This window comes from Protopterus annectens, chromosome 7.part0 (assembly GCF_019279795.1).
Source record: "Protopterus annectens isolate FY-2018-M chromosome 7.part0, PAN1.0, whole genome shotgun sequence".
Taxonomy (NCBI): Eukaryota; Metazoa; Chordata; order Ceratodontiformes; family Protopteridae; genus Protopterus; species Protopterus annectens.
In genome coordinates, this window is record NC_056739.1 from 1,830,313,704 (window position 1) to 1,830,340,290 (window position 26,587).

A 26,587-nucleotide genomic window follows, 5' to 3' on the forward strand; every position below is an offset into this window, starting at 1 on the left:
CACCAATCACCCTTTGACTATCACATAGGTGGTAGTCCCCTACATACATGTGACATTATACGGGATCTTACTACACACGTATATAGCACCCACTCCTTTGATAACCATATTGCCAATGTGGCGTGGATATCCTTCTATGTGGCCACCCTTATCTGTAATGGGTTTGTAGCTGGAACAAAGGCACCCATTGTACCTCTATACTCCTGACGTATGACACACGTTCTAGGGTACAACACCCCTTTTGGGGTGTACCTTACAGAACAGCAACGGCTTTACATACCACAACATTAACACACCATGAGGATTATTGACCTCCGAAGGATGACGTATGCGGCACAACTACAGACACCACAGCTGTACACATTGCATACTGCATACTCAGGGGTGACCTCTGCTGAACATACAGGGCCCATGTCCACAACAATATTGATGGATATACTCCACATAAGCAACATAAGCAAAAGCCACTGAGAGCAACATGCTCATGGATATGTACACAAATGCAACGATGAGTGGGACGTGCTTGAGGTATACATTCTTGAACCAGACACTCACCATGCTTTGGAACATGATTCCTATGTACATCAAGCAGGGACACTCACTAGCACTCTTCATGAGATACCTCGATGGGTGGATGGGAGACACACATGTACACCAGGAATAACTGCAGTGGCTGTACTGTACACAGGTGCAGGTAACACATGGCTCTGCTTTTCACAGATACAGGACACTACCATAGGGAGGTACTGCCGGTGAAAACACTGTAGTTGGGCTTACAAATGGACTTGGCCAGACAGCATAGTACCTAACTATGAACCTGTGAAGCTATTACATGTCCTTTGTGCATGGATAATTGAGTAGCTCTTCCATTTCAGTTAGCTATCATGCTGTTACAGTGTCCCATGACTACAAGCCATATGTATCCTGTTATTGTGTATTGTACATGCCAATAGGCATACCTTTTGTTTGCATGATATAACAGTTATACTGTGTAAAATATCTGACATATCTACCTACAATACTGTACATTACACATATTTTAAACATTATCCCATAATGCAAAGCATACTTGCACAGCAGGAGCACCTTAGGCATGTTATTCTCGTTATATGCCCATGCACATGCCTACTGTGACAGTATATCAACATATACTATCCCCTGCTATGGCACGTACTTGTTGGACAAACCCTACCACTGACGGCGGGTGGTGTGGAATTGTTGTGTTTAAAGCCCTCATGTAGCATCCCTTCTGGTGTATGAGATATTTACCTTGTGGCCCACAGCAGGACACACAATTTCTACAAGCATTACTATGCTCAACAAGACATCACTACATAATACATTTTCCCACTTTATGCATTGCGTACACTTTAATTAATACAAAACGGGCTCTACATACACTAACATACTGAGTGTTCTACATACCTTGTTAGCGTTCTGAGTCTTCGTAAATATCTCTCTTACACCTTTACTGTTTAAACAGTTCTATGGAATGAGCATACGGTTTGAATGTATGGCAAGGCATCCTTATATACGTAGATACCTGTAACATGAGGTAACCTGCCACCAATTGGTGTACCTGAGTAAATTATTACATGCACATCAGCTGTGCAGCTACTCCATTCACCAATTACGTGGCAACAGTGGGGTATAATTGAATTCTCCACTTGGGCGTTGCCCTTTTGCCTTACCTTCAGGGAGATGGCCTGTATGTGTTTTGTTGTGAGGAATTGCAACTGCTATTTGGAGAGACACGGATATTTTGAATTCATGTCCCCCCGTGGATTGTGTGTGACGGCTAGAGTATGTGGTTCTACATGTGAGTGTACCTGTCATCTCAACCATCTGATAAGGGACTATTGCAAACAAAACTTGTAACATCGCTGTCTGTTCCATTATACAACAGCTACGATTTCACATGGCGCCATTACAAATGTGTCTCTCACAAGGTATGTTAACGCTTATGCAGATGTAATTGAGTGAGTGGATGTTTGTGATGTTATTACAGTCTGTATTGCAAATGTTTCGGGTGTGGGGAAGATGTAGGTGTGTGTACATAGCATATACAGGTTTGTGGGGACTGCATTTCTACATATTCCATATATGTGTGTGGGCTCCTTCCCTAATTGAAGCCCTATCATTTAGAAGACTAAAACTATGGTTGTTGCGGGCTTATACATTGAGCCATTGTCAATTGGTTCCTATATAGCATGCAGGTGAGGTTGATACTTCAATACCTCTGGAAATACATTGATATGTAAGGGAATGTTACTAAATGACAGCTGTCTCGTGTATTTCTGTCACAGATATTTGCAGTCATTGCAGTTGTGTTGGTGACTGAACCTCTTTGGCATGGGTTGCCACCTTTTCAAATGGTCATAGTGGGACATTTGCAGGACACACATCGGTGTTTACAGGCCGACACATACCCACGGTCAGTACACAGGATAGAACGTACTTTTATCCTAAATACATACTTATTCTTGTAGCACTTTAGCTACTTATCATGTTTCATGTGACATTTACGTATTTTGGATACAGGAATAACTATTTAATGCAACTATTACATAATATATGGGACATAATTATGTCCTACAATCTCGAACATTTGCCCTTTTTAATATTTGTTGCCAGGACACAACTGCCCAGGGAGGGGCTGTCCCTCTTAAAGTGGGACAGGTGGTAACCGTATGCCTATGGCCAGCTATGACCACACCTACCGTAATGATCTACCTCCGAGTTAGCACTAACCGACACATGATGCAAACGCACACACACACATTACAGTCCCATGGAAACACACACGGCACCCTCAACACACACTTACACAGACTACAGCAATCACAAACACAGTTGAACACAATACTTACCTGGACGGCAGCACCGTCAGCGATAACTAAATGTCCCTTAACATTGTGATAATATTACTCACAGTTCTAGTGTTCCGGTACTGTGGTCTTTCGGTCTTTAAGCCTCGTGATTACGCGTGTCAGTATGTGAAACATTTAATAGTTGGCAGTATCCTATTTATTTGTACCTCCATGGTTGTGTACATGTCGTTGACCTATCTATATATTTGCAGATATAGGTGAATCCATATATATCGACATATATCTCTCTATCACCCTTTCTATCTCTATTTTATATATATATATATATATATATATATATATATATATATATATATGTATATATATATATATTTATAGAGTGAGAGGGAGAACACACCTTTCATTGTGTACATGGCAGTGTATACTGTTTCCTGCACTCCGCACATTTGTGTTTTAACCTGTCACGATACACACCTGCCATTGGTACATCTCGGGTAGGTTAGTGTTAGGTGATTGTGTACATGATTGCGTGTTCTACTCCTGGCAGTGGTTGTTTTACCCTTCAGAGCAGGCACTATTAGTACAGGGGTGAATAATGCTAGTTTTACCTGTTCTGGACATCGTTGACCATGATCTGCGTGGTATTCAGCAAAGCTTAGCCCTGTTTCTCGCATATCCATATAGTCATGTTTAAACAATGCTTACCAGCTCTTGCCAACGCATAAACCCGCTAACATGTGCTAAACCTGATCTGATGACCTGCATCCAACATCTGTTATTCATGCCTTCGGGATTACGTAACGTCCCTTGCAGGATGTAGAACCGGGAACATGCATGACAGTCAGTGCATTTACCACTTGGGCATCTGGGATTTGTACACGTGTTATGGTGCTTTGTATGTGGACTGTACTATGGCTGTTACTCCATACTGCAATCAAATGTGTAACTCAGTTAGTTTACATATGGATGAGACCTATTAATGGTATGTTCAAGTGATGTTTAATGGATGTGCTCCAGCATTGGGAATGTATGTCACAGTGAGCCACACACTATAATGTTCTACACCTTTACACAACCATAGGTGGAGCATGCTGGGGTGACAGATACCTGTCATGGGTACTCCCCATGCTTTGCCACTACATCCCTGACTACATTATATGGAGCCCCTCATTAACACACCAGGGAATCCATGCAGAGTGCGTGGGGAACAGTGATTACACACATGGATCCCGCAATTGGCTCTTCTCCACTGAGGGACAATTGGTTAATTGATGTGGTGGTGACAGCAGACACTGTTTGCCTCGGTTGATGAATAGCCTCTGACAATCGGGCATCTACCTACCGATGTACCTAGGAACCTATACATACAGTATCAACATATGCTGTTAGGTGCATATACTGTTTAGGTGTTGACATTCCTTGTTCCAATAGCTGTTGTGTGTGCAATGGTTGAGGGCTGCCTATGTAGGATTCACACAGTAGGCCACCTATACATTACATTTTACAGGTGGTCATGTGTGTGTGCCATCCAGTTTCTGTGTGTGCAGGTGGAGAGGTGTGTCAGTCCATAGGGGCCTACACTGTCAGTGTATGTGCTATACGTTCCCTCTTTGCCAAGGCGTGGGCATATTGGGCATGCCTCCATCTGCCTACTGGGGCTGGCACAGGGTGTTCGTGGTCTGAATCCCTCTGTGCCTGTGATGGCCTTGGTAATTGCGGTGGGCTGTGAGGGCCTTCACCATTATGTCCCTGCTGCAGCTGTTTCTGCAGGATCATATTATGTAGCATGGCACATACATGCCTGGAGAGTATTGCAAGGCTCCACCAGATATGTCCAAGAAACGGAACCGTGATTTCAACATCCCAAACACACGCTCTATGATGATTCTGGTTTGTGCGTGTGCCTCATTATGGTGTTCTTGCATGGGTGTGTGTGCATTTCTGATGGGAGTCATCATCCACGGCTCCAGTGCATAGCCAGCATCCCCCACAAGGTGGCCATGTTGGATGTCCCCCCCTGACAAATACCTGATACAGCTGGGAGTCATGGTAGCTTCCAGGGCTACCAGCACACACATCCATGATAATGCCCTGGGCATTGCACATGAGTTGGCAGTTTATGGAGTGGTATCCCTTGCGGTTTATGTAGCGCCTACCATGCTCACCGGGTGGTGACATGATATGTATGTGCGTGCAGTCTATCGTACCCAGTACCTCCGGGTAGTGTAGCACATGGTGGAAGAGACGCAAATTGCTGGCCAACTCTTCCTGAGTTCAGGGGAAGTATATATGCTCATTGGCATGTGGTTACATGGCATACAGGAACTGGTGTAGTACCCTGGATGCTGATGCCTGTGAGATACCCATTATATCTCCACTTGGCCTTTGAAAGGTACCTGTGGCTAGTATTTTCAAGCTTACACATACCTTCATGTCCACTGGGATGGGTTCCCCTCTGTTGTTTCTGGATCTCAGGCGTGGCTGGCACAGCTCAGCTATTTACTGTAAGATGTCCCTGTCCACCCTGTAACGCTCTACTGTCTCCAGATCATGTAGCCCCTGGTAGGTTACCCTTGGTCTGAACACTCTTCTCCTCCTCTGGGGCCTGCAGTGGTTGTCAGCATCATCCTCCACAACACCTTCAGTCTCTAACACATGGTGATGAATCACAACTATGGCAGCTCCCAACATGTACATTGTAAAAGTTCCCTGTTTGTTTACACCAATGCTGCAGTGTTTGGGAATGCATAGGTGTGTGTGAGGTGTCTTCACACTTTATACTATTGTGCTTTGAACACTGATGATGTCATAGGGTGTGTATGTACAATCGGAGCTACATGGTATCTTATGTGTTTTACCACAGGTACTGCTATTGTGGTGCCTTTGGTGTTGAATTACATTTACCTGCCGTGGATTACCTCTTGCCATTCCCTTAACATTTCTTAACATTTCCCCTCCCATGTTCTGGCATGCATCCAGCAGCCTGCTTTCTTTTGTACTTTCCAAAACCTGGCTTATCTTGCAAAATGTGTTCTATGGCCAATCTACTGCAGGTTTGCTTTGCTCTGCTATGACAGTTATATTTTCTCTGCAATCCAACACCTCCCCTATCCTGTTCTGCAGGTTGCTGTGAGCAGACTTGTTAGCTGCTGTCAATTGCCCACTGTGAGTTAATAGGTGTTAATTGCTCAGTTGTACTCCAATTGCCCTACTGCGACATTTCCTTATTTTCTTCCCCTAACCTTCCTGTTTGAGCTATGGTGCGCAGCATGTGCGTCCGCTTACCGGGTTTTGGGCACGTTTTCATCCACATACACATGCGCTTTCGGGCACCATATGTGCTCTCAGCTAAATGATGCTATACCTACATCCCCACCCCTATCCTGCAGCTTTGCTTAGCAACGGGCAGCCCAGATTTGCATTGCTTCAATGTGCTTACAGCTACGGTGGCACACCCCACTGCTGATGTCATGTATACCTCCAAACCACTCCTCGGTGTTGTAGTGCTGCACCGTATGGTACATCCTTAGTCCCGCGGGACGTTTGTGATTCACTATTACTTGCCTCATTTGCATAGCAATGACTACTAATTCATAGTTACCGTGCCGAACACTGTTACAGACCCTTAGCAACCCTTGCAGCTTGGTTGTGGTGTACCATGCATATCACTGAGTATTATGGTGAAATCATGATTTGTATTACATTGCGATTTTATGACATTTGTATATATTTTCTTTGTGTTCCTGTTTGCGCACACATGCCCTGTGGTTGTACTTTGCATTACTGTGGACATGACATTAAATGTTGTTTTTTAGGTGTTGTGCATCTTTTCTTATGCCATTGTCTGTATATTTAGCCATTGGCATATGTTAACTTTATAATACATGAGTCTGGTCCGCTTTCATAGCTCTGATGTTCTGTTTGGCAAAATGTAAACCGTTTTTTTTTTTTTTTTTGGTTTATATTTCTGTGGGCTTACGCTATGCCTGCACCACTTAATGAATCGCTATGTACCTTCATTTGCATGGTGCAGTACTGTGCATGGGGTGATTAGCATACCTGAGCCGAGGGCTGCGCAGATCTGACGTACGCTGGTAGTGCATGTGGAATTGGATTGTACCTGAATCGCTCGGCAGCCATATTTGGCATTATACTGCCTACACTACACCTGGTGCAAGCTTCATGAATCCCGGGGCTAGTGTAAATATAGTCCAACTCAAATATGGCCATAAACAGGTTGGCATACATGGGGGGCAAAAGGTGCCCCCATATCTGTACCTTTTAACTGATGGTAGACCCCCTCATTGAAACTGAAAAAAATATTCAGTAAACAAAAATAAATTCAATCAATAATATAATGTGAAGTAGGACTATCTCCAAGAAAATAATGCAATGCTTGCACTCCATCACTATGGCTAATATTCGTATATAGACTAACTACATCCAAGGTAACCCAAAACATGTTTTCCATCCACGATATCTTAGATATTTTCTCAGTAAAGTCAAAGGAATGACTTCACCAAACTCTTCTCATGCCTGAACCATTACTTAAATGACTGCTATAGTGACAACACTCCTGACTTATCAGAACCTATCCTGCAGATTTACGGATTGATTGCATTGCTAACATTTTACCAAAGGCATTTTTGTTTAACCTAAAAGTTTCCTTCACCTGCATTGTCCACCAATTTGTCCTATGATTTCCAGTATGGCTATCAGCACCTCTTTTGATCCATGTTTATAGAAAGAAAACATGGTCTCAGTTTTGATGATATTACCACAAAGTCAATAATTCACCTTTGGGCAATGTAGCTCTGGTACAGAATATACTTCTTAGCATCCTTCTGTTTGAGCAGGATGCCTGCTATGCCCATTGCATTACTGGCACAGAAGTTCAAAAACAGTTTGGTAATTAACTTCAGATCATGCATGCCATTTATTTCAGTTTCACCCTTCTATATTTCTCCATCATTTCTTGGATCGATATTGAAGTGTTACAGAAGGGCTACAAAATCCATGGTCTAGATAAGCCTGAATTGCTGGCAGGTGTATATATAAAAGCAAAATACATTTCCTTTTCTTGACTCAGAGATCAATGGATGAAAATTTTGCATTTACTGAGTAAGAAACCATCTACATTGCATCCAACTAGGAACTTGGATCACCATGCCTACCTGAGGTATCTCTTTGGGTTAAACCCAGAGTAAGAGAGGTTACTTACTGTAAATTTGCTTCTAGAAGAAAGAGTGTCTATAGACTTAAACAAAATAAATCAAGACAGAACTTTTCAACCTCCCACTCGGGGTCTGGCTCCCTTCTGGGCAGTGTATTGGCATTCTATATTCAAGAGGCAATTTCCATTGTTATTTGTATATTCCATCTTAATCTGTCCATTTCTTGACTTCCACTTGGTTGGAAACACACCTGACACCCTGCCCTTTAATTTGTTTATGGTCAACACACATAGCTACTCAGTGAAACTTTTAGACTGAGCCCAGCAAGGACACATAGCTACCTGACCACCATTTCTTTGCAAGATGATGTCACCCTGGGCTTGGGTCACAGGGCTGGGCAGTGATATTTTGAACTGTGTAATCTTCTAAGATTCTTTAAGTTAATTATCAGTGGGTATAGAGTGGATCACTGTTAATCTGACTCTTTATCTTTCTGTTTTATCACATCTTTTTCATTGACATTTTAGTGGTTTCAAATACATTGTCAAAGTACATCAATAACATATGGAGGCCGAATAGTGGCATCTATGGATGAAGATTACATGCTTGCAAATGTGTTACAGAATTTAAACAAAGGATTAACAAACAATGATAGTGTCCATCCTAAAATTCATGATGTTTGAAGGATTCAGCCAAACATCTCAACCTCGTAGGACAATAAATATGGACAAAACCTAAAATAATGGGGGGGGGGCAAAGGCCCAAAGATAGGGACACATTTTAAATATTGTGCTTATAAACTTAGAAAGTAGCTAGAATAACATGATTTCTGTTCACATGCATTTTCTGAAGGATATGAAGTCTGAAACTGAAATGTATGTCATTATTCAGTGACTTCAATCCACAGTGATATGTCTGAAAACTCCTTATTTTATGAGAAACAGACAAAAGACATGAGGCTAAAATCTGGACATTCTGTGAAAATCCTGACTGTTGAGACATATGGATTCAGCTAATGCTGCTTTGGATACAAAAACAAGCTTCATTATGTTTCAAGATATCCTATTTGGCCTGAGTGTCTATGTTTATCAGCTATTTATCTCGCCTCATCTTTAGTACAGATTTAAGACCATCCTCTAGGTATTTGATACAATAAATTGTACTTTCCCACTTATTAAAAGTTATACATTCAGCAGTATAAGAAAGCCTAATACTCACCATTTTCCTTCTACCAATAGCAAAATCAGAGTGTGCTATATCCAAATCAAAGTTTACGGCTACTTGATTACAACTTCTTAAAGCTTTAGAGAGAAACTTTAAGAAGTGCTAGATCAAATAATAAGTATGTGGACAATGTCATATCTGATGCTTGTAATCTGCAAGTAATCCCTTCATCGTATTCCAGAGGAATCAGAGATTGTGATTTATGTTAATTATGCAGTTTTTCCTTTTGCTGCTCTATCACTGGTAAAGAAAAGGAAAGACAGATTGGAAAGCACCCATCCTATATCTGTTTAGAGTTATGTAAAGTGCTACACAGATCATTTAAATGGAATCGATGTTTACTTTCAAACTCAAGGGCATGTAGTTATTTACAGTCCAAGTCCAAGTATTATTATATTTTTGTTTACAACTTCAATACGGGATTTAATTTAATGATATTGTATACTAAATCACTTCATAGTCCTCTTATAACTTTTAATTCCCCTAATGGGCAGATATTCTGAGACTAACTTTGTGTGCAAACTTGATTCAGTAAATAGTCCAGTTTTCTGATGAGAACACCACTTTGTTTAGCACTTATATCCAAGTCCATTTAAGTAAGATGTGCAGAATGAAAAAAAGTATAACAAACATGGTGACAGCATCATTTCTATTGTTGTTTTACAATTTTCACCATGATCAAAACCATGTCTGAGATCTTTTTTATAATTTTTCATATTTTAAAATGCAAAACTCTTAGGAGTTTTGGCCACTATTATAAAAAAGGAGGTATGTTAACCCTTAATCGTGTAAAAATCACTTCCTACTGCTATCTCAGGATGGGGGCGGGGATAAAAGCTGATTTGCCCTTTTTCAGTGTAAGTTGAAGCATAGGGTAACCTATCCAGTTCTATAGAAATCCTCAGAATTGGTGACCTAAAACACAATTATCTATTGAAGATTGTCTTAAATTATCAGAACTGGTAGCCCTCTCAAGTCTCTGGCTTAAACACCATGCCAGCAGGATGAATTGACAATAGGCAATGTATAAACAAGGCAGACTTTCTACCTCATCTGTACCTTGCCTGATTAGAAAAGATTGTCCAAAGGCCAATTTAATTGTTACTGTGACAGAGATAAGGCTATAAATAATCACAACTTAACATAACATAACAGTTAAAAGTCCATATTGGAAGGGAATCTACAAAGAGTCCTGATGCTTCCTGTTTGAAACCTGTGAAATTCTGGTTGTGCACTGATTGCCTTCTGGAGAGTAATACCACTTGGTCCACTGGAGTGAGCTTAAGTAACAATTACTAGTCCTGATTCTTCACAAAATCATCATGAAGAGAGATTTTAGTATAAAGTTTCATTATACATACAGGTATCCCTCTAGTAATTATGTAAGATTTCTACATGTCTAATGGATGCTTGCCAAGGTGGGCTGCTTTATTAAGTGCACAGGAGTTAATTCCCACTATTGTTTCACTTATTTAAACAGAGTGATTAGTGCTGTCTATTGTAGATGGTCTGTAGAAAGGCTTGCACTCTATCCAGTATGAAGTGCAGAGCTGGGAGATGGCTCTTAAACATGGGTGTAAGGTTGCAAAATATTCTTTCTGAAAGAACTTCTTGATAAGGATTATTCTCTTCTGTCACCTACCTGTTTCTGGAAAAATAGTTATATATTCAATTTAGTTGCTAAAATTAACAGCTTCCTCAAACAAAACAAAGTATTTTCTCATCTCTACATCTCTGAGAATTTCTTTGTGTACAAAATTTTTATAGGATGGTTGTTCCCCAGTGGAGTGTCAGTTTAGCTTTCTCCATAACATCTGCAGTTTAGATAGTGACACTTTCTTTGCAATTTTATTACATTTCCCTGACACTTTGCACTGAGCAACATAGCTGTTAATATATTCTAAATAATAGTAAAAAAACAGGCAAAGACCGTAAACTGAACTACAAATCCCAAGAAAACGGTCAAGGTGACAAGAAAGGATGGTAGTCCATTGAAACTTTATTAAAAGTTAAATATCACAAGCACTTTCACCCTGACTCAATTGCAGGGCTTTTTCAAGTGTGCCAATGAAACTTTATTAAAAGTTAAATATCACAAGCACTTTCACCCTGACTCAATTGCAGGGCTTTTTCAAGTGTTTAAACACTTGAAAAAGCCCTGCAATTGAGTCAGGGTGAAAGTGCTTGTGATATTTAACTTTTAATAAAGTTACATTAGACTACCATCCTTGCTTGTCGCCTGGACCATTTTCTTGGGATTTGTTAATATGTTCTCTTAACCAAGTCTTCCTAATGTGACTGTTGAGAATATGCATGGCATATATAGGGTCTATATTATGATATCGCACACTCAGAAGAGTGAATGACACGTAATCGACCCCACGTAAGTGAAAACTTAGAACGTCGAAACCTCAGAACGTGATTTTTTTTCCAGGGGAAAAAAATCGCTGTTCCGAGGAAAAAAAACCTATAAAACATTACATAATGTGGGGGCTTTGTCCCCCACACCTCCCAACATGGGGGACTGTACCCCCCACACCACCCCTACTTAAATATATCAACTCCGAGATCGCACAACAGTGCCTAAAAGGCAAAGTAGCAAAAGCAGCCAAACAAATTCTTTCCCAGGGAAAAATTCACTGAAAAGCCGCTTCGCTACTTTGCCTTTTTGTGCTTTTCAGTTTAACAAAGACGCATTCAACAACTTGCATCTGCGACAGTGTAATAGGGAGCCCATCTATATTACAATGATTAACCAGAAATTCTTCAGTTACTATGGGACTAGAGATAAAAAAATGTTAATCTCTATAATAAGAGGAAATCTAGCCTTCAGAATTCTAGAATCAAAGGTGCATGATTGGATAGGGCATTTTTCCTTACTTTTCATTGGTATCACAGCATATGCCATAACAAAGGGAGTAAAAAAGGGGAGGAAGAAAATATATAATGTATTGCTATTGATATATGATGCCGTAAGCTATGAATATTCCTTGTCCACTGTATGCTGGATCAAGCTTTCTTCATGCATCATGCTCATTGCAATTGCCTGTAGAGACTTTTAGAACATATCCAAAACATTGGGTTCTGTATTTTTAATGTGTTGGGGGGTGGTTTTATGTGTGTGTGTGTGTGTGTGTGTGTGTGTGTGTGTGTGTGTGTGTGTGTGTGTGTGTGTGTGTGTGTGTGTGTGTGTGTGTGTGTGTGTGTGTGTGTGTGTGTGTGTGTGCATGTGTGCATGCACACTTGTGTTTAGATGTGCATGCTATTGAATGTGTGAGTGTTTCTGTCAGTGTGATTAACTGTAAAGCAGGGTCTTATTTTTTGATGAGTGAATAGGTGTGTGTGTGTGTGTGTGTGTGTGTGTGTGTGTGTGTGTGTGTGTGTGTGTGTGTGTGTGTGTGTGTGTGTGTGCGTGTATGTGCACACGTGTGTATGTGTGTGCATGTGTGTGTGTATGTGCCTGTATGTGTCTGTGTCTATGTGTGTGTCTTTGTCTGTGTTTGGGTTTCGAGGGGGATGTTTTTGCCAATGCAATACATGGGCCACAAAGGAGAGCACTTGCATGGTTAGATCAGACAGTCTTAGTGTGTGATTAAAGATATGCTAATGAGTCGATAATGATGTTTTATCATTGGTGCTATAGCTATATCTGAGTTTCATTTTGTCAGTATTGTTATAATTCACCAGTCTGCATTGGGGAATTAGCATGAGTGATGAGTCCTAGAGCCAGTCAGAATACCGACCTATGAGTATTATTACTGTTATTTCTCAAATGAAATAGTATATGGGAGGGCATAACCAAGCACACACACACATGGCATTAGAGTTTCTGTGAGCTGCCAGTGTTATCTCTCTCCTACAAGAACTAAAAGTATCCAAAATTTCAGTGTTTATGATCCAGTGGACAGAAAGCTCTCAGAATTGGTGCTGTGTCGCAACTTGACTGGAATTATTTTTATACAGTTAAATTAAAAAATCCAGGAACAGCTTCCCAAAGGATGAAACGAGATGGCTTAAATTATCCAAAATATTGCAGATGTCATAAATAAAATAATTTTTGAAAATTTATCCAGGCTCTTTTAAAATGAAGTACTGGACATAACTTATATTAAAAATACTACCACCAAACATGAGATGCAGCTTAATCATTTACAATCTCTTATTACAGCACAACAATGGGAAATGATGGATAATGGGTGCCATGTGCAGAAATGTTAAGCGAGCTCATTACAGCTTCAGCAAACACTAAGCGAAGCTGATGCAAACCTTGATGATGTGGAACATAGAGCAAGGTGCAATAATGTAAGAATATTAGGCATGCCAAAATATATTGAGGGCAGCAATCCCTGGGCTTTCATAACAGCTGAAATAAAGGACATTTTGAGTCTGGAAACAGTAGCAGTCATTGAGCATGCCCATAGACTCACTCATATAATGGCAAATATGTGGTATCCCACACCGTTCATATTTAAATGTTTGAATTTTGCTGAGAAGGAAAATATTATGGTTAAAGACAGATCGATGGCATCTGAGTTAAAAATAGGAAAGGAGATATGAAGTTATTGCCAAACTGCAGTACTGCACTGTTTGTTTAAAGGAAAGCTCTGGCACCTTACCTCAGATTCTATAAAGATAAGGGATTTTGGTACAGCTTAGTTTCCCTGATTGCTTGTACTTAACAAAACACAACTGAGTGTATATATTCACTTCATAGGTTCAAAAGTGTTTACTAGGCTAATGACCACAAGGGTCTTTTTAAGTCTTACCATGCATCCCAAAATCTCTTACAAGTTCTGGTACCCTTGATAAGTGTAAGCAGGGGCTTGGGAGATGAAACATTTAAAGTAAGGGCCTAGGAGATGAACCATTTACAGGCTCCCTGTGGCCACCTGACACGTGCCAAACCAGGGATGAATTTCCTGTTCTACACCCAGTTGTTCAAGTTACACTTGAATTGGGTTAGTGAGAACTCTGCTTCACAAGGAAACAGAACAAGTGGAGCAGTTTAAAGCTTCAAAATCTGACCTTAAGAAAAAAACTGTTATATGAGATTATTGTCATAGAACAGCAAATAGAAACTGACTTCTTTGGTTCAGCAATAGAGATTGCATAAATGTAATCCATGGAAGCCTCCGAATGCAAGATTCAGTATACAGGACCACAAAATAATTCAATTCATGAAGGGGAGTGGTGATAGCGAAGTCAAGTTGACCCAACCCAAGAGCAATACTTTAAATCAGAGCTGTTATAATCTCCTTCCCTAAAATTATTTTTCTTTCTTAACATAACCATTTAAACTAAATTATCTCAAGTATAGCTAGCATGGTATAGTTGGAGCATAATGAATGCAGGTTATAAAGACAAATGTTCATGTATAAAATATTGTCAACATGTACCTTGAGTTTTATTTATGGGACAATTAGATATGTCTAAAAAGTTAGTAAGTAAACAGGGTCAAGGCTAGATATTAGTCTGTTAGTTGCAAGACTGGTACAAATATAGTAGAAATGCTTGGTGAACTAAATTAGTTTAATAATGGAGTGGCTGAAATGTGATAATGGCTGCAACTTTTTTCTCTCTCTCTTAAATACTAAATAAAGATATCCTTCTACTTGTGGCTTGATCGCACATTTTGTGAATAAGAGAATTAAACATTAGGAGACTGGCTAGTAATTCTAACATGCAATGCAGCTCCCAGGGCTTAATGTCTAAAGTGCAGCCCACAGGTTTGCAAAAACAATTACAAGTTTGACAGACACATAAAACAGCAGTATACTATTGCAGGAATGACACTTGATGTGCATGGTATGTCAACCCCATAAAAGAGGAAGCTGAATTTTGAGTATATTGTTAAAAATAAAGCTAAGCTGATCTGTTTACAAAAAAATGGAGATTATGGAATTGCTCATACTCCTCACTCATTTCATAATTATTTAGGCTGAATTAAAATAAAAGAACTGATGGACATAGGGGCAGATGGGTCATAGTTATAGTCATAATAAAAAAAGGGTCACATCACAGAACTTACTGATAGGGAAATTATATGTTGCAAATGAGGAAGATATCACTCTGTTCATAAAGTAATACATTAAAATAAAGAGATGCTGGGTGATATCATAATAGGAAGAGACTTCTGTAATTGGATAGGTTAACCAAACATGGCAACAGAAGCCAGAAAAATATAGCCATGCATCGAATGATCTTGGTGGGGCTTGACTTGGTTGATAAGTGGAGGTTGGCTCACCACAACTTGGTCTCAAGCCAAAGAAGTGCCTAGTCAAATTGATCTTTGGTTAATTTCTAGGACCATAGCAGGGAATTTAAGAGACATTAGCTTAAAACCCACAATATGGTGAGACCATGAAGCAGTTGAATTAACACTAATAGATAAGGCGGTGGTGTGCTGCGTTAGCATTGTCGCCTCACAGTAAGATGCTGTCCAGTTCAATTCTCAGCTAGAGCGTCTTCTGCGTGGAGACATGCATGAATGGGCATACCTTCGTTGAAGGTTGTGCATCAGTGCTGGTAACTCGGCAAGTAAAAATCAACTACCAATCAATAGCAGACCAGAGTTCTGCTGTGGCGACCCCTAACTGGGAAAAGCTGAAAGAAAACAACAAGATAAGAGGAAGTCAATTGTTAGTCAACTATGGTAGTTTGTCCTACAATTAGTAAAATGGGTAATGGATAAAGATAATATAACACATATTGGGATACCCCACTGTATGGAGAGAATGGACAGTTGCTTAATTGGGGCTTTTTCAAAGTCAGTATAAGAAGAATAGTCTCTGAATTATGACATCAAAAAAGGATAAATTAGTTAAAATAAAAGATATAAAAGGTCAAGTAATTCTACTAGACAGTGAATACAAATGACTTAAATGTAAAAATAAGGAATTCTTAGAAAGAACTAAGTGAGAAAAGAAACTAAGATACTTGCACTAGCAAAGAACAGCAATGAAATGGAAGAGATACAGATGCTTCTTTGGGCAAAAAGCCCTAACTCACAAAAGTTTATAGTGCTTAAATTGAAATATTTTAGGAACAAGGGACTGAAGTGTTGACATGATAACAGACCAAGTGCAAGTTACCAATATATTAGCAAAGTAGTACTGGGTAAAGGCAGAGCCAGATACTATAAAAGTTGGGAAGTATCAGGAAATGATTCAATCCATACAACTGCCTAGACTAATGGGGGAAGAGGCCAGAAACATATTCAAGATATAACTGAGGCCGAGGCTAATAGCAGTGATCAAGGATATGACATCAGGGAAAGAGCTAGGGATGTATGGGTTGACTGTGGACTTCTATAAGGAACAGAAAAGGGATTTAGTGTTTCAACTGTTAAGATACTTTAAGGATTGTGAAGAACATAATGTATTATCAAGGGTCACTAACATAAACAAGGTGCTTATATTTTTAAACCAAATAAATACTCAGCTTATCAGAATAATTACAGACAAATATCACTAATTCAGCTAGATCTGAAATGTTATGCCAGAATTTTAATGAACAGAATGACTATGTTCCCAAAAGCAAGTGCAAAGTTTTGGGAAATATCGATCAGTCAGCCAGTATCTAGTAATAACATGGCTAAATAAACAAAAAGTATGTGCACTCCATCATTTGCATGTAGCTGCAGTATAAATACATTTTAAAAACTTTTTAACTCAGTAAAATTCTCATTTATATAGCATCTACTTGAAGCTATAGACTTCCCATAGCGATATCAACATTTTATATATGCAAGCTGTGAAACCATTGTATCAACCAATGGACGCATATTGCATATGATAGATTTGACCAAGGCTATGCATCAAGAATGCCCCTTATCCCCTTACTGTTCATGATTGCAGTGTAACTAGTAATACATTTTCTAAACAGGCACTTTTTAGATTTAGGAAAATGTATTTATTTATTACATTTGTTTACTGGGAAGGTCCACAGGGCCTAGGTGGGCCCATTTTCAGTGGAGGCCCTGGGAGATAACCTCCACGTAGTTTAAACAGTACATACATACATGAAGTAGCAAACAGTACAGTATATATACAGTCACACTGCTTGGGATAGTACAAGCACAAAAGTGCAGAATTACAGAAGATATTTATATTGTAAGTAGATTACATAGAATAAACAGTGCATACATGAAGCAACACACAGTACATAGTATAAACTGTCACAATGCTTGGGGTGGTATAAGTACAAACTACATATTATTTACATACACAGTACATATTTGCATTGTACAGTTCCAATATTACAGTTAACGAGATAGCATGAATGGAGTATCAGTTGAATGATTATTAACTAATGGAGGTTTATAGGTAAGAGCAGTAGAATTTATCAAGACAGAAGTGCATATGCAGTCAGTTATGGTAAGTAAGAGATGGAAAATTATGCAAATGTTATTGGTGGTAAGAAACTGTGTATGCGTTAGTTGCTGGTTGGTTCTAACCAGATAAGGCTTTTTAGTGCTATGCAGCAGTGGGAAAGAAGGATTTGCTGCAAGTTTAGCTACTTTAGTATAGCATTGTCCAAGTTTTGATTTGTGTGATAAATGAAGGCTAGTAATGATGGGAGCACCATAAAGTAGTGAGTAGAAGAGGTAAGTAGTGGCAAGTTTAGTTTTAGTTATGTTGTCAAGAACATTTTGGCTCTGTAAAGCATACCTAGTTTTTGATGTTTTTTGTTTTTTTTTTTAAATGCAGCTTTGTATATCCAGATCAAATTTAAGTTTATCATCAACTATTATCCCTAATAATTTGTAATGAGAAATTACTTCAATGGCTGTATAATTAAAAGAGAGGAATATGGGGGGTAAAGTAGGTTTTTGGGGGGGTGGTGGTAGAGGATGAGTTGTGAGTTACAAAGCCATGTTTCATTGACTGTTAAAGCTTCCTGATTATTTTTTTAGGGATGTGTCATGTTATCAGATATGCACATGAATTTTGAGTCATCTGTGTAGTGTATCAGAGAGGCCTGTTGAGTTAATGGGTGGAGGGTGTTGTGAGAAAATTAAAGAGGAGGGGATCAAGGACAGAGCCTTATGGTACACTTGTGGTGACTGGGAGATATGGATTGAGGGTTGAATGCCATTTTTTTTGCCTGATACCTACTGGAAAGGTAGCTTTTGAACCATAGAAGAGTAGACTGAGACAGCCATAGTGAAGGCCTTTGAAGTAAAGAGACTAGTTGGCATAATGGTTAAGGTCTTCGCCTCCCATGCACAAGGTACAAAGTTCAATCCTGACCTCCAACCAATGCCTGTTTGGAGTTTGCATGTTCTCCCTGTGTCTTGATGGAGTTCCTCCCATGTCCAAAAAACATGCTGAGTGTTTCCATCTCAAACTCACCAATGAATGGAGCTGTGGGCAGCAGCACAGACTCTACATGGTGCCCTATAGGGGGAAGAGTTGTAAAGATCAACCGCTTTGGGCATCTACTGTGGTGCGCAGTATCCTCAAGATAGGAAAACAAAGATCACAGACTGTGTGCCGTGACAGGGCTAGCCACACAATGGTGTAAAATATGGCTCTAGGTGATTCGGTTATGTTGACTAATATTGCCAAAATGGGCATGGGTAGTTACTGGTGATAAGTTGGTTGAGGACCTGACCTACACCAGGAACCCATTCTAATTGTGGGAGGGGTATATGTGCCCCTATTGGCTAGTATGTGCCCACCATAAAGCCCAGCAGTCCTGGGTTAATAAGCTACTGGCTGGCTGGTGTCTAGTTGCCAAGCCTGGATTACCTAGGAGAGCTCTGTTGAGCAAAAGCTGGATGTAAAACCAACCAAGCTGCCAAACATGAACTGAGAATTGCTACACTTAATGTAGATTCACTGACAGGACACAGCTTGGAAGTAGATAACATGATTGTATGGAGGAAGCTGGACATCCTATGTATACAAGAGACAAGATGGAAGGATAGTGCATCATAGCCACTTGGGCTTGGAATCCAGACTCTACTACTCAGGTGGGGGACAGGATAAAAATGGTGTAGGAATTGTGGTGAGAGAGTGACTTCAGAAGACAGTGAGGGATATCATCAGAATTAATGATAGACTCATGGCAATCAGACTCCAGTGTAATGATATGGCAGTATTCATAATCTCAACCTATGCCCCTCAACAGGATTGTGATAGTGAGGAAAAGAGTGCATTCAGACAGTAGTTGCAGGATCTACTAGATAAAGCAGGACAACATGAATTGGTGTTGATAATGGGTTACTTAAATGCACATATAGGGACAGACAAAACAGGATATGAGGACTGCCTGGGATACACAAGGGTGGTGCAACAGGAATAAAGAAGGAGAAGGTGTTCTAGACTTCTGTCTGGTAAATGGCTTAATAGTAGCCAACACATGGTTCAGAAAGAGAGACAGTCACAAGATCACATACAACATGCAACTCAGGTAGACTTCTTCCTGGTAAGAAAAAGGCACTGGGGTAGAATACATGATTGCGAAATCATCCCCAGTGAAACAGTTGGCTCACAGCATAAACCACTAGTTGTCACACTCAGCTGCAAGCAATGGTCAGAGAAGGCTCTAAGGTCAACAGAGACCAGGCTGAAGACCTGGAAATTGACTGGAGAGAAAGTACAGCAGTTCAAGGAAGTACTCAGGGCTCCAGCACTCCAGGAAGAGGAGGAAATAGGTAGAGTTGAACAAGAATGGCAGCACCTAAGAACAGCATGTGTTAGGACTCCAGAAAAGATATGTGGCCAAGCCAGGTATGGAAATAAAATACATAAGGAAAGCTGGTGGTGGAATACAAAAGTCCAGTCATCAAAAGAAATAAGGAGTACAGGAAGAAGTTGGAGATAGAAAAGACTGACCAAGCTAGGAAAGACTGCTGGTTGACTAAGAAAGAAGTTGCAATAACAAAGAATAGGGCATTGGAGTCACTCTACCAACTTTTGGAAAGTGACTCAGTAAGTGGCACAAAGCATCTGCATCAGGTTGCAAGGCAAAGGCAGAAAGATAAAGAAGATAGACAGACACTCTTCATAAAGAATACCAGCAACAACCTGTTCACCAGTCTACTAGATATCAAAGGCAGATGGAAGGAGTATTTCCAGCAGCTTCTGAATGAAGAAAACCCTACAGAAGCTGTTCTGCTCCAGATAGAGCCTACAATGAGAGAAGAAGAGGAACCCACCCTAGAAGAAATAAGAGCAGCACTAAGGAAAATGAAGTCAGAGAAAGCATCAGGCTCAGATGAGGTCACAGCAGATATGATAAAGATGCTGGGTGAGATGGGGGAGAAATGGCTCTGGAGCGTACTCATAGCAGTGTGGAGAGAAAGGCGTATTTCAGATGACTGGAGAATAAGCATACTCATGCCAGTATACAAGAACACAGAGGACATCATCCACAACTGTGGGCAGTACAGAGGCATCAAACTCCTATCACATTGCATGAAAGTTCTAGAGAGGGTGATTGATAAATGGATACACAGAGTAGTAGAATGTAAGAAGAGAGATGAGCAGTTTGGATTCAGATCTAGATGCAGCACAATTGACCTGATGTTTGCAGTGAGACAGTTACTTGAGAAGAAGGTAGATATGAGGAGAGACTCCAAGCGGGCTTTCCTAGACTTGGAGAAGCATATGACAAGGTCCCAAGAAAACTGATCTGGGCAGTACGGCGGTGGTTTGAAGTCCCAGAAACACTGTTGGAATTATTGCAGGCTACGTACAAGGATCCAATGACTCAAGTATGAACAGTGTTTGGCCTCACAGAGGGGTTCCCAGTGGGAGTGGGTGTACATCAGTGTCCGGCTCTGAGCCCACTGCTGTTCATACTGTTGATAGACTACATTAGCAAACAGGCCAGAGGAGACATGTCCACAAAGTTACTGTATGTAGACAATGTGGCATTACAGGCAGACTCTGAGCAAGAACTTCAGCAAAGGATTGGGGAATGGAATGCAAAACTAAAGGCACATGGGATGAAACTAAACACAGGTAAGACATTGGTAATGGCAGCAAATTGGGGGAATCAGAAGAAGCTTAGAATAGAGATAGAAGGGAAGATAGTGGAACAGGTAAACAGCTTCAAGTATCTGGGAGGGTTGGTTGAGGAGAAGGGAAGTCTGAATAAAGAGGTCAAAGCTAGAATCAGAAGGGCTGCAGCCAACTGGCATATAATGTCAGGTATAGTCTATGACAGAAGAATGTCAAAGAAGCTGAAAAGTAAGGTGTACAAGATAGTGGTGCGACCAGTACTAATGTATGGTACAGAAACCTGGGCAGTAAAGGCAGAACAGCTGAAGATGGTAGAGGTGATGGAAATGAAGTACCTGAGAAGGGTGGTAGGATGCACATTGTGGGACACATGAAGAAATGAGGATGTAAGAGCAAAAGCCAAAGTAGCTCCAATTGCAGAAAAGATCAAAGAGAACAGATTACAGTGATTTGGACACATAGCTTCATAGGTTGGTACTAGGCTTCAGCCCTAGGGCCTATACAAGCCTAGCCATAACAATTCCCTGGATATTTCTTCCACCAATATTTACTTCCCTGGACCCCTGTCTAGCAGGGCAACTGACATGATCCCCGGGGTGAATTTCCTATCTCCCATTCAATCGTCAAGGTTCCTTTTGAAGACAAAAGACTCATGTGCAGAAAAGGAGAAGGCAATCTGCTAAGGAAGATTTGGGACAGACAGAAAGAAGGTAAGAGGAAGTGAGGATGTCCAGCAAAGAGGTGGATGGATTGTGAGAAAGAAGATCTGCGACAGTCAAGCATGAATGCTGAAGAAGGCAGGAGTGTGGCACTGAATCAAGAGAGTTGGTGACAGTTACCAAGATCCCCTGACCCCATGTAGAAAAAATGGGAAAAAGGGGGCTGATGATGATGATGATGAATGCACTCCACATGTTAAGAAGAGGGAGTTTTAATATAAAGGGAGGATTGATAAAGAAAAATAAAAAAGAAAGCTTAAATAAGTTAATTCTATACAGAATGTGGTGAATTGGATCAGCAATATCTGAATTTTATATTAGTTAAATTGAGTGAAACTTTAAGTGTACATATTGAAGAAAAGGTATGGGTAGAAATAATGGTGTTTCATGCAGCAAAAGGAATGCCAGTCATATTGTAACTTGCTAAGCTCAGAATTATACATATGTGGCAACATTTCCCATCAAGATTTTTTTAAAAAGAGGTTGATGCATGGGGTTGAAATGTTGGAGATATGGAACCAGAGCAAATAATTATATCCATATAATATTCAAATGGCAATCCACTAAGGTGATGTGGAATGCAGTGGCTGAAGCAACTGAATGGGCAATAAGAACGCATTGCTAGTTATAAAAGACAGAATCTCCTGGATTTTAGGTTTACCTTACCCAAATCAAAATATGATCAGTTACAGAAGTTGATGCTATTTATATAATTTGGGAATGCCCCTTCACTAGCACAATATGAGATGCAGAAAGTGAAGCAACCAAATGGACAATAGGAACTAATTTGTCAGCTAGAGAAGACAGAAGAATCTGGATGCTGAGCTTATCTTACTAAAAGCAAAATATGAACAGGGCAATCTGGCTCTGGGTTAGGACAGTATTCCTGTCTTTAATAGGTTTTTACCCCCAGTGGAATAGCAACTGAATTTTTTTCCATACACTGCTTGAAGTTCAAAGCAGTCATCAGCAGAAGTTGATCAGAAAGAGTGGCAGGAGCATTAGTCAATATTCTTAAGAGTGATTTACTCGCCAGCCTTTATACAGCTGTAGAAGAAAGTTAAATGGATAATTCAAGAGACCAAGCAGTAAGACTTGGGCCCACCTTTGGATATGGACAGATCAGCACAATAGGACTAGAACTAACATCATCAGTACTGCATAAGTTCAAAGGAAGTCCTGGATACATGAAAAAAAGGTAAGGATTCATAATTGAGAACCAGATGTATAGAAAGTTGCCTAATACTTATTCTGTTTGGCACTCTGCATGAACTTAAATGATGGAATGTGTAGGAGAGCATTTCCTCCTGCACTGATACACTGTTACAGATAACTGTTTCAAATATGATAACAGTGCAAACAATCAAAATGGGGATGTCTTTTGCTATGCTTATAATTTTATGTAGACAATGTGGAACAGAAATACTATCAACATTATGTTAATGGGAATAACTAGGGAATGGGGAATTTAAGGAAACCATGACACAGAAAATAGAAATGTGTTTTCTTGCAAGTTGTATTGTAGATAAAAAATAGAAATGTGTTTTCTTGCAAGATTTATTGTAATAGAGCATATCACTTTGGTTAAACATACAGTAGGCAAATGTATAAAATTATGCATTTGTTTGATATTTGAGAGTGAAATATTTAATGTCTGCCCATAAAGAATGATATTATTGAAAACTATTAATTGTATATAACCTCAAACCTAAAGAAATCAATGCAAAGCCTTAAGCTACAGAAAAATCCAGAAAAATAAGAATACATATTTTGTATTACTGCATCAAAGAACACATAATTTCTTTTCACAAAGTGTATTCCCCTGGCACATTGGAAAAGCTTCCATTATGATGTCTTACTACAGATTATAGGTGCATCATATAGGAGATGCACTCAACCAGTCAGGCAACACTGCATGGAATAATTCCTTATTATTTGACCATCGTGTCTGTGCAGTAGTTCAGAAAGCCTTTTATCTGGCCAGTCTAATTTACAAAAGCCTCTACACAAAATCCAAAGAAGTCTTAATTCCAATTCATATATTATCAGACCCATTATTGAATAAATGTATATTTTGGCATGTATTTGTCTAACCATATCACATAACTTGAGAGACCTCAGACATTCATAACTACAAAGATCAGTGACCTCAAATATCATAGCTGACATGAAAGACTGGCAGTCCTCTCTCTGTTCTCAGTCTCTTACAGACTCCTCCATCAACATCTGTGTATAACCTTTCAAGCCATGCAAGATCCGATCCAATTTGACCTTTTATACCTTCTCAGATGTAAAGGCACATCAAATACTCTGCTAATGGAACTACACCTACTTCAACAGATAAATATGACACATTGGCATGATAGATTCAAATCCCATTGTATATTTCACCTCTGGAACAAAATTCCGCTACGCCATTGTCCTGTTCGATTCTCAGCTAGAGCGTCTTCTGTGTGGAGGCATACGTGAATGGGGCATGCCTTCGTTGAAGATTGTGCATCAGGACTGGTAACCCGGTACGTAAAAATCCACTACCAATCATTAGCGGACCGGAGTTCCGCTGTGGCGACCCCTAACCGGGAAAAGCCGAAAGACACAAACAATCAAGCATAGTAGCATTTTTTCCACCTTCAAGGTAAACCTTGATAATTGGATGTACAGCCTTAAATTGTCCCCCACTCTATCTTGTCTTGCCCTCCTTGAAGCTAGAGGGAACTTTTGAATATTTTTTTAGCTAGGCTTGTAATGGTTTACAGACTCATTGCCTAGTATTTACCTGTGAATCTAAATTCAGCTAAATTGAGGCATCATAACAACCATGGCCATGAACACTATTAAATAGCATGGACCCCCTCATACCAAGCTAAATTCTACAGAAGTCTAGAAAACAATAAAATAAACTGAAGCACTGTCAGTTTTAAATTCTGTAACTAGTAAGTACTAATCCCAGACAAAACAGGGAGTTACATATAGTAAGTCTGAGATAGTTGTATATCAGAGAATTCCTTTTTCTAAAAGGTATGGCAATCACAGAGTTAATATACATAAGAAGGAGTGAGGGGAGTGCAGACCCTCGCATTAGGGTAACAGGACATTTCTTGTTTTCCTTTAGTTTTGTTGCTTTCTTTATTGTAATTCTTGGACATGCAATTGTTTGTGTCTTTCGGCTTTTCCCGGTTAGGGATCGCCACAGCGGAACTCCGGTCCGCTAATGATTGGTAGTTGATTTTTACGTGCAGCATTACCAGCCCTGACGCACAACCTTCAACAAAGTACACCCATTCACACATATCTCCATGCAGAAGACACTCTAGCTGAGAATCGAACCAGACAGCGTCTTAACTGTGAGGCAACAACGCTACCGCAGCACTACCACCGCGGGTCTGGGATCTGATAGAGTAAACTAATGCAAGTATAATTCATGTATTTTGATTTCTAAAACATAAAAATGTATATTTCTCTTCAAAACGGAGCAAATTAGATGAGGTTGCAAATAAAATTAATATTGCAGAAGCTGTAAAAATGCTCAAGCATAGTTGGTCTGATGCAAACTCATGTTTGCAAGCATTAATGCAAGATAATTCTCTACTCAAAGTTAATATGTGCAGAGATGAAGAAGACTGGCTTCACTTCTGACTGTCTCTTGCAGATATTCTGGCTGGGATTTAGAGACATTTCTCTGCACTCACAGAAACCTTTGCAGTCAAAGGTAGCAATTTCCATAGTTGTGGGTGTTGTGATTCAGAGAGATGATTAGCTACAATGTGAAAAACCTTACTATCAGTTAATTTGCATGTCTTTGAATCATATGGAAATACTGGTAGTGTTAAACAGTACTGGTTGGTTGTATTTACCACAGAAAGTTGATTCATTGTGTTGCAACAGGTAAACCATTCATTCTGCAGCACACCTACATTCAAACACTCACAGATACAGACACACAGACACAAAGTTTCACAGCACACACAAACACACACACTCACACATTACACACAGGCACACACACACACACACACACACACACACACACACACACACACACACACACACACACACACACACACACACACACACACACAAACTTGAGACACATCCCAATACCTCTCAACTACCTTGACTTTACAGAATGCCCCTGATGTTGTCTTATAGTTTTGCTATATCCCTCATAAATCATTGAGAATTATAATCAATAATCCCCACACATTAGAGGTTTATACATGTTGTTTCAAAAATACATCATGATGCTAAACTTTTTGTTCTTCTAAAGTTATACATGAATTAGTGCAATATTGAAAATTTGACCCTAACTTGTGGTATTTGCTTCTCCACAGTGGATTTGTTTCTGATTCGGAAAGGACTACCATCGGTGGCTTTCTGTCCTTGTTAAGTCTTCCCACAAGCAGTAGCCCTTTGCGAATCCCAGCCTTTGTTTCTTATCATAAGATTTCATCAGAATTATTCATTTATATGAAAAAAATAATAAAGTTATAAAACAGCTTGTAGGATATTTTTACTTTTAAAGTACTGCAAACATAAAAACAGTGAAAATGGCTTAAGAAATGTACAGGTTTTCGGAATGATCTTAAATTATTTCATCTCTACAGCTCAAATATCAAGTCTGCATAAAATTTTCATTGCTATGTTAGTAATATAGTTTTGCAAAGGGT